The following is a 10,899-nucleotide window of genomic DNA, read 5'->3' on the forward strand; positions in this document are numbered from 1 at the left end:
GGCTGTACAGGACATTGGTTAGGCCACTGTTGAAATATTGCGCGCAATTCTGGTCTCCTTCCTATTGGAAAGGTGTTGTGAAAGTCGAAATGTTTCAGAAAAGATTTACAAGGATGTTACCAGGGTTGGAGGATCTGAGCTACAGGGAGAGGCTGAACAGGCTGGGGCTGTTTTCCCTGAAGCGTCAGAGGCTGAGGGGTGACCTTATAGAGGTTTACAAAATTATGAGGGGCATGGATAGGATAAATAGACAAAGTCTTTTCCCTGGGCTCGGGGAGTCCAGAAATGGAGGGCATAGGTTTAGGGTGAGAGGGGAAAGATATAAAAGAGACCTAAGGGGCAACATTTTCACACAGAGGTAGTACGTGTATGGAATGAGCTGCCAGAGGATGTGGTGGAGGCTGGTACAATTGCAATACTTAAGAGGCATTTGGATGTGTATATGAATACGAAGGGTTTGGAGGGATATGGACCGGATGCTGGCAGGTGGGACTAGATTGGGTTGGGATATCTGGCCGGCATGGACAGGTTGGACCGAAGGGTCTGTTTCCATGCTGTACATCTCTATGACTCCTGTTGAAACCTGATGACCTCAGATTCTGCATTCCCTCACAATCCCATAAGTGTTAATTCAGGTTTAGTTCTGTGGATACTTTTGATGATCTTTCTTATTTTGATGAGGAGAACATTGTTCAAATTCTGTGTAAATGAAGGCTTAAAATGGTCCGTTGTTGTCCTTGTGGATTATTTCTGAATGACTTTAAGATAAATCAGTATAAGCCACTTGAGATATATGTTTGCATACTGACATACAATACCCACAAAACAACGTCACTCTAGAAATTTCAGTTCAAAATGTACAATTTAAAGCTGGTTGTTCAAGAATAACCACTTATATAGTTCCACTTATATAAGAGTAAAGTTCCACTTATATAAGAGTAAACCTTCTGTCCTTTTACAAATACACATATTCATCTTGTAGGGTACATTTTATAAATACTTGGTACATTTGTGGAAGTGACCTATGTAAATCATGTGGTTAATTTGACTGTTTGTCTTTAAATGCTTATAAAGCATTTTCTTCCAAGTAAAAATATTGTCGATGGTATTGTCTTGTTGATTTTGATGGTTATGTCTTGTTGATTTTAATTCATATTTTTTGTCATTAAAATATTTTTACGTTTTTAGATTCCAGTCATGGCATTTTGACATATACAATTCTGTCTTAGCATGTTCAGAAAGTGTTTGTATCCATATAAACCTTATTGCTGGAATTACAGAAGTAATGTTGTTGATGATGTCAACACTCCTTGATTTTGCTGTGAATTGAATTGAATTTATTGTCACATGTACCAAGGTACAATGAAAAGCTTTGTTTTACGAGCAATGAAGGCAGATCACAGAGTTAAGTGGAATAGATAAGTAAATAATAGGTAAACAGTGACAAAAACAAAAACACAGGTACAGGCGAATGTCAAGAGTTTGAGTCCATTCAGTATTCTAACAACAGTAGGGTAGAAAGTGTTACAAAACCAGCTGGTGCGTGTGTTCAGGCTTCTGTGCCTTCTCCCCAATGGTAGAGGTTGTAGAAAAACATTGCTAGGGTGGGATGATCCTTTGAGAATGCTGGCGGCCTTTCCTTGACAGTGGGCCTGGTTAGATGGATTCTGTAGATGGGAGGTTGTCCTTTGTGATTGTCCGGGCAGAGTTCCCCACTCTCTGTAACCGTCTTTGATCTTGAATGGTACAGTTGCTATACCAGCTAGTGATAAATCCAGACAGAATGCTCTTGATGGTGCACTTACAAAAGTTGGCAAGGGTATTTGCCATAATGCCAAATTTCCTCAGCTGCCTGAGGAAGAAGAGACGCTGTTGGGCTTTTGTAACCAGTGCATTCACTTGAAGAGTCCAAAAAAGCTTATTGTGATGACCATTCCCAGGAGCTTGACACTGTCCACTCATTCCACCTCTGCGCTGTTAATGTGTAGAGGGGGGGCATGAGTAACATCCTGTCGAAAGTCAACAATGGGTTCCTTGGTTTTGCCAGCATTGAGAGCTAAGTTGTTCTCAGTGCACCATTTTTCCAGGTCCAACACCTCCCGTCTTAGTCTGTTTCATCACCATCTGAGATTCAACCGACTATCATCAGCGAACTTGTAAATGGCATTATTCTGGTATTTGGTGACGCAGTCATGGATATACAGAGAGTACAGTAAGGAGCAGAGTGTGCACCCCTGGGAAGCTCCAGTGTTGAGTCTTAGTGAGGATGAAATATTGTCCCCAATCTTCACTAATTGTGGCAAGTAGGTCAGGAAACTGAGGATGCAGTTGCAGAGATTGGGGCTTAGTCCAGGATCGGGCTAAGTTTAGTAATCAGTCTCGAGGGGATAATAGTATTGAAGGCTGAACTATAGTCAATGAGTAGGTGTCAAAATGTTCTAGGGAGGAGTGAAGGGTAAGTGATATGGCATCTGACATGGATCTGTTGATCCGATAGGCAAATTGGAGTGGGTCAAGAGTAGTGGGGAAGTTGGAGTTGACTAATGCCATGACCAGCCTTTCAAAGCACTTCATGGCCACCGAAGTTAGGGCCACTGGGCGGTAGTCATTGAGACATGCTGCATGAGCCTTCTTCAGCACAGGGATGATGTTGGCCCTCTTGAAACAGGCAGGGACAGTGGCCTGCTGCAGGGGAAGGTTGAAGTTGTCCGAGAAGACCTCAGCCAATTGGTCTGCACATACTCTTAGTGCACAGCCTGGTACTCCATCTGGTCCCATCGCTTTCCGTGGATTCACACGAAGGAAAACTGATCCGACCTCTGATGCAGTGACTGTTGAGATGGGTTCATCAGGACTTATTGGAATAGGTGTTAACTCTCCACCAAAATTCTGCTCAAAGCGAGCATAGAAGGCATTGAGATGACCTGGGAGGGGTATGTCATCGTCTGCTATCTTGCACTGTCTCTTTTTAGAACCTGTGATATCATTCAGTCACCGGGTGTCTGTCTGGGTCTCTAGTTTGAATCAGTATTGGTACTTGGCTGTCTTAATTGCTCTGCAAAGGTCATACTTGGATTCTTTATATTTGAGTTGTTCTCCTGATTGTGAAGGCCTCACACCTGGTTTTTAGCAGGCTCTGTATGTCCTGATTCATCCAGGGTTTCCTGTTGGGGAACACCAGGATTGACTTCCTCGGTATGCAGTCCTCCACACCCTTGCTGATAAAGTCGGTGACGGTGGTGGTGTACTCATCCACTGTTTGAGTATGGCTCAATCAACCGATTCCAGACAGCACTGGAGTTCATCCTCTGTCTCCTCTGACCAGCATTAGACCTGTATCAACAAGAGCAGCACGGAAAATGGTCAGGCGCCAGCGTGCCGAGGTGGTGCGGTAAGAAAGAATGTTGGAAGACCTCCTACCTATGTGCGTGTATCTCTCTCTCTCCACAACTCCCCAAGCACATGCAGAGCAACTGCCCTTGACTCTGCACATCCCACTTCAACCCAAGCCTGACTGCCATTGTTGCCAACCCCAGGTAGATGCATGTATGAACACCCCCCCGGGAGAGGTGGTGCGCCTATGGGCATGGAATGGAAGGCAGGGCGTCGGGTTCAATGTGAGGTCCGATCAAAAGCCAAGGTAACGGGTAAAAGTAACAGCAACTTCTGGCATCTACAAGAATGCAGCTAATCAAAGGAACTAGAAGTAGCTGTCAGTAATATCCTGCTCTCTGCAGGGAATGCTGATGTAGGTCTTTATACATTGAATCAGAAGAGAAGTCCCTGATTGTTGTGAATTTAAACTATCTGTACACTATTCTCATTGCAAGAACTAATTAAAGAGTGAGACTTGTTCAGTCAGAGTGAACTGAGTATTAACTTATATACTCTGTCACAATTATTTTTTAAAAAACTCTCTAGACCCAAAAAACTAATTTTAAATATTTCCTCAGAGGAACATTTAAAACTGCAATAAAAAAAAACATTTTTGATCTGATATTTAAGTCTCTTCCTTAATCCTATGTTATGCCCCAATCTTATATTATAATATGTAATGATTTAAATGTAATTTATATTTACTTTGCCATTGAGAACTCTTCAGTCTGATTTACCCCATTAAAACCTTGTCAGCAGCTTTTATCAAAGTCAAGAGTGAGTGCAGTTCCTTCACTGCTAACATCAAATTTTGGACAATTAACTGATCTGATATTATTTATTCAACTTATGAGTATGCCACTCATCTGTAATCACACTATCTGCAAGTTGGATTTGGTTTATAGATGCTATAAACCAGGTGAAGAGGGGTTGAATAGGCTTGTTTGATTGTATTGGGAACATGAGAACATCACTGCAAGTTCCTCTCCAAGCCACTTACCAGCCTGACTTGAAAGTATATCACCATTCATTAACTGTCTCTGGGTCAAATCCTGGAACACCCTCACTAACGACATTATGTGTCAACCTGCAGCAGTTCAAGAAAGCAGTTCACTTGTCAGTGTTCCTCTGTTTCAGTGAAATTTTCTTTTTTGGCTCGCAACTGCCTTTTAAAAAGAGATCTGAAATGTGTGCCCAGTTGGTGAAATTCAAATTTTAGTAATGGCACATCTTCAGAACACAGTCAACATGCCACAGAACAATCAATGATGCTGACCTTATTTCAACAGTGAGTGAAGTACAACTACCTTCAGAAATTGCAACCTGTTCAATGTGCTGGTATTAATTTATGTATTTTCTTTCTATCAGGACCTTCATATTTGCAGCAAGAGTCCATGGACCTTGCATACAATGAATATGCTGCAAAGTGCACCTCAGAAGTGAATTGTGTTTAGCCCCAGAGGAGGGAGGATGGCGAAGATCTTAACTGTGAGATTTAGTAGTATGACCCTTTGAGTCAACCATTAGAACTTGAAATCTCTTTTAAAAACATATCAGTTTTATGAAGATTTTAACATGTATTGTGCACTTATGGACCACTAACATGGATATACCTCTTGCCACAGATCTATCCAGGACGCTGTAAGTTGGCAGCTACTGATAATGTATGACCATCAGGTTCAGCATGGCATGGGTCTTCCTCTAATTGTTTCAGACTTCTGCCATTACCTGAGGCAATAATCTGAGCCTCCTGAATCATTGCTGTTCAACATGTCAAGGGTATGTGTGAGTTATGACTCCTATAAGTTTCATTCCACTCTGCTGCTCCACTTTTTGTTATGCAGCTGCAGGACCCTCAGCAGCTCGTTGTTACTGCTCTATTGTTGGGTCTGCTGGTGCTGCTGTTGCTGAAGTCTAACCCAAAGGATCAAGGTGCCACCCATCCTATGTAATTCAGAAAACCCTTGAAATGAGAATATAAGTTGTCAACAGCAAACACTGTGAATAAACCCCTTCTCACAAGAAAGTAAAAAGTAAACAAGAGTATGGCATATTTTGTTGCAGTATTTTCATAAGCCTTAATTAGCTCCCTGAATTTTCTCTGCGTTCTCACATTGCTTTCACTACAAGTTTCAGAGAAATCCATGGATATTATGTTAAGATAAAAACTGCATTGAAATATCCCTCTAACTGAACACATTATCAGACAACCCATCTCTCACAAGGAGGTGTGCAAGCAGCTTAATAAATGTTGGATTAATTGTGGAAGTCAAGAATTTGGAGCTCTCCTTTTGGCTGTTTTTAACTACCTCTAGATGGCAGTCCTCTGGATTAAAACTTCCCTCAAGCCTTTGCTTTGATTTCCTAGTTTGTAAAATTGCCTTTCATAATGCATCTGATTGATGTCCAAAAGCAATATTTGTTAACTTTGTGCCTTTTATATGATATAATGAATATCTCAGCAATATTAAAGTTAGTTGATTTAATTATTTTTGTGTGTGGGAGAAAGTGCAATTCATATTCATTATAATGAGATATACAGGTTCTGTGGACTGGATCAGGTTTTGTGGTCAATATTAATATTGCATATTCCCAGATGGAATGCAACAGAACTTAGATAGTTCCCACACATTATGCAGTGTAGTCTGGCTGAGAAATTGTGTAAAATTATCAAATATTTGCTGATAGAGCTCTGTAAATTTAAAAACAACTTCATATCACAACTAATCGTGGGGACAAGCATAATGCAAGCAGAAATTAAACTGATGTTGAATGCTTGCTGCTAGTTGACACCTGCTTTAACTTCACTCTCAGACTAAAAGCTAAAATCTTTCAATTCATGTATTCTCACTCAAACCATGGTACATTGTTATGCAATTATATTGTGCTTCCTTGCCACCAGTAAACACATTTTTAGATTAAAGTTCTCAAACTGACAGTTCACAAATAAAAAAAAACTTTTCTGGCATATGTTCAAGAACTTTGCTTTTAAATTTTTGTATTTTCTTTGCTCAGCCTCAATTTTGAGAACTATTTCATCTTTTTTGCCAATCATGAGCCAAATAAAGCAGGACAGTTATAGGATAAGACATCAGTAATTTGATCCATGAGAGGGTATTTGACCAGCATGGAGCCTTGCTGGATGTGAATGAGATCAGGTACGTTTCTCTCCCTTTCTCCCTGCTTCAGCAAATGTTAGGAATTCTCTGCCTCAGAGAATTGTGGAGGCAAGATCACTGGAAGTATTTAAGTAGGAGGTAAATAGATTTTTGAAATATCAGGGAGTAATAGAGTTATAGAGTCATAGAGATGTACAGCATAAACAACTCATCCATGCCAACCAGAAAACCTAAATTAATCAAGTCCCATTTGTCAGCACTTGCCCCATATCCCTTTAAACCCCTCCTATTGATGTAACCATCAAGATTTCTTTTAAACGTTGTAAACGTGAGAGCTCTAAGGAGCTGGCACAAAAAAAGGAGCTGAGGACTGTGGAAAATCAGCTATCATCTTATAGAATGGGGCAGCAGGCTCTTATTTATTCTACTCTTACCTTCATTTCTCTTTCCTCTGTCCAGATATTTCCCTTCCACTTGCTTTGAGTTTTGTTTCAGTCTCTGCTCCTTTTCCACTCTCTTGCTGATGTAACAACGCACGTGGTGGGATTGTTGCTGCATCACAAAGGGTGGAAAGAAGGAGGGCTGGGCAATAGACATAATTGCAGATAGCAGGGGAAGGAAGGCTGCAGTTTCAGCTGCTTAAGAGTGCAGGTATGTCAATGTTCCATCACAAACACACAAAACATTATATGAAGAAAGAAACAGTACATTTAAATGCACACAGAAGATCAGGATCACCATTGCAAAATACATCTCTAATTGACACGATTATCTCTCTATATATCAAAATTAGCTTTAAATTACTGGACTACATAATTACACTATAATGGGAACGCTATTTTAGCATAGAGTCATAGAGATGTACAGTACCGAAACATACCCTTCGGTCCAACTCGTCCATGCTGACCAGATATCCCAATCCAAATTAGTCACACCTGCCAGCACCTGGCCCATATCCCTCCAAACCCGTCCTATTCATTTACCCTTCCAGATGCCTTTTAAATATGTAATAATTTAATGCTCAAGCAATTACGCAAATTTCAGTCTCCTGCTGGGTTCCATTTAACATTGAATAAATATTTCACATTTATTTTCAGTCATTCCTTCCTCCATAAAACATTTGCCTATTAAATTAGCAAGTTGAAGGACATAACATTAGTTAGCACGTATCGGACGTAAATCAGCCATCTGGCCTAATTATTCTATGAGAATGTTAATGTTTCGTACCAACCTTATTGCAACCATCTTAATGCAATGCTATTAGCAGATCGGAGATCAGATCGAAAGTGCATGTCTGAGAGGCAGATTAAGTTATTTTGACGAGACCGTGCATTTAGTTGTCATACTTGAATCACTAATTGTGGGAAAAATTTTGCAATTGAAATATTCTTGATGTTTTAAACCTCAAGCTTCGAGCTCCGAAAATGCTTCCAAGTTTGATGAGTAAGAGGTTATTCTTGTAAGACTTTACTGGTGATAAAACGTGATGAAACCCTAGAGTTATATCCCTCATAGATCTGCAGTCACTTGTACAAGGTTTTAAACTGTCAATGGAGCCTTGGGAAATTGTCATTTATTTGCTATTGTCTTCTAATAGTGACAGCATTGTAGATTTTTTCTGTCATCCTGACCATGGAACATGGGTCAGAGAATTAGGGCAATATTGCTATTTTATCTCTGACAAATGCTGCCATCGAGTGAGACTCCTTATCATTGTTTCAATAGATCACCATTAGATTACCAATAGAAAAAACAGTGTGAAAGTACAGGCAGATCTAACGTGCACCATCTCCGATTCCCTGTAACTAAATATGACAAAGAATCAGCAATGAGCAACTCTAAAGGAACTAACTGAATAACCAAACATGGTAGAAAAAAAATGATCGACTATTTTGTGTATGCTTCGCAGAAATCTGCAATAGTGCTAATCATTGCTCAATATCTTTGGAAATGCATTGGAAATGAATAATTATTACCATCAGTACTCAGTTTATGAAGCAATTAAATGAAATTAGGTGATTAATTTAGGCGTTACTTTCCTCTTATTTCTGCAAATCTGTCAGAGTGCTTTAACAAAAAAAAATCTGTCATTGCGATAGGTGGTTTGGAAAAGTTACACCCAACAGCAGGAAAAGTTGAATTAACAGATGATACTGACACAAAATCTCAAAATCACTTTACCGCTTAAATTGCGACATAAACACATTTTGGCACCTTAAATTGGCATAACTAATTACGTTTTCAAGTAAACTGAGTGTAGTGACATCACTACTGCATCTGGCCTATACTTTTCAGAAATTTAAGATAAAATTACTATAAAAGGAAAATAATTTTAGAAGTACAAACTGGTTCTCGGTACGTAGTATTATAAAGTTTACTTCCAGACACGAAATAATTTTAGACTATTTTCAACACTTTGATGCTGCAACAGTATCACTTTATGACATCACGTGTTTTTAAATCAGGTCTATCAATTTTGACTAACACACTTATGGTACAAGTACCAAGTTTCTCAAAGCCAGCACTAGGTCGAAGATTTTATTTCAAGACGTATAATCATCAGCAAGACAAGGTATCCTTAAAAGTTAACCGTTAATAATTAAAAAAATAATTATATTTATATACAGAACCAAAATATTGAAAATGCTGGTAATCTAAAGTAAAAACAAAATGTGCTGCAAATATTGTATTGCTCTGGCTGCATCTGCATGAAAAGAAAACATTTAATGTTTCAGCTTTGTGATACTTTGTTAGAACTGGAACCATTTATAGATGCAAGTATTTTAAAGCAGGGTAAGGGGGAGAGAGGACAAAAATGAGAGAAAGGATTGGAGAGATTAAACAACAAGAAAATATGAAAGTGCAAGGCAAAAGTGGGAACCAAAAGTAATGGGACATAAAATAGTATCATGGATAACCAAGTTTTTTCTTGAATACCTATTTCTACCACATTCTCAGGCAGGGCATTCCTGATCTTAATCACTCACTGCACAAAAAAGCTTTCCTCATGTCACTTTTGCTTTTTTTTGTCTGATCCTGAAATTTGTGTACTTTAATTTTTGATCCTTGATGGAAACACTTTCTTCCTATCTGCTCTGTCTAGACCCTTTATTATATTGATTACCACTTTCAAGTTAACCATCTTCTTTTGTTTCCAGGAAAAATAGCAAAAGTTTTTTCCATACCTTCTCTAATGTCTTCATACCATCCATAAGTGCAGCACCTAGACTTGACACAGTATTCCAGGTGAAGATGAAGTAATGCTTTTGCCACCGCCCACAGGGTCTGCTTGGGTCACTACTTGATCAGGCTGCTTCTCTTACCTAGCCTTAGACTTTCTCCCCTACCTTCCCCTCCTCCTGGCTGGTGGTCATTGCTCATGCTGGCCTTCAGTGACATTTCCTCCTCTCTCTCTCTGGGATGGAGACCAGGACTGAGAGATTTCTGGGTTGAATCGTAGATCACAGCTGGCACAGGCAACCACAGATGAGGCTGGTAGAAGATGGAGGGTGATGACCATTCTGCTTTGTTCAGCGGCTCACCCGTGTTGTTATGACTGTGTCCACAGTTTATTTGGGATCCCTCTATTTCAGTTGCTGCCTCTGATTGGGGGAGGTCAAAGAGTCATATACAGAACCCTGCCAACCATTCCATGATTCTGTTGACTTCAGAATGCCCCATCAGCATTTATTTCTATTTTTTCTCCCTTTTGCATTATAACTAATTTTCCCATATATATTTTCAATTAGCAAGTTTCACCTTCTCCAGTCCTTCTGATTTGTCTTACCTTTTTGATATTGGTGAAGTTATTGATTTCTTTTTACTGTGCAATTGAATAAATGTGGTACAGCAGAAATTTTTTTTAAAAAAATCATAAACGAAAAAGATGCATTTCTTTCTGGAGATGCAACCAGACCTACCAAGAATTTATCGTTTTATTTCAAAATGTTGATAATAATGTTAATGTCTTCAATGGTTACTTTGTTTTCTATAGCTCAAAACTGAGGAAGGATAGTGATTATATCGCTGAAAGAGACTCCCATTGATAAAACCTTGTGTTGGGAAGGGTGGTCTCCATCTTTGTCATAGTCAATTTGCCGACCAATCAGCACTCTTTCTCCTGCAAGGTGAATTGTTGCCATAGTTTAAAAATTGGTATTCTTGTGATGGTTCTGACGAGTGCACGAAGGTAATATTTTTTCCCCTCAGCAGTATTCACCTTCCAATTAGCAAGCGATTGATCATGGTAGTAGACAAGCATTCGAGGTTGGATATAAGATTACATTGTTCTAATTAAATTTGATCATATTTGAAAATATCATACATCTAGAAAACAAATGGTCCTTTGTCAATTACATAATTATGCAATAATCAAAGATGAGTTTGTCTCGCTATTTGACAGAGC

Source organism: Chiloscyllium punctatum, chromosome 37 (assembly GCF_047496795.1).
Source record: "Chiloscyllium punctatum isolate Juve2018m chromosome 37, sChiPun1.3, whole genome shotgun sequence".
Taxonomy (NCBI): Eukaryota; Metazoa; Chordata; class Chondrichthyes; order Orectolobiformes; family Hemiscylliidae; genus Chiloscyllium; species Chiloscyllium punctatum.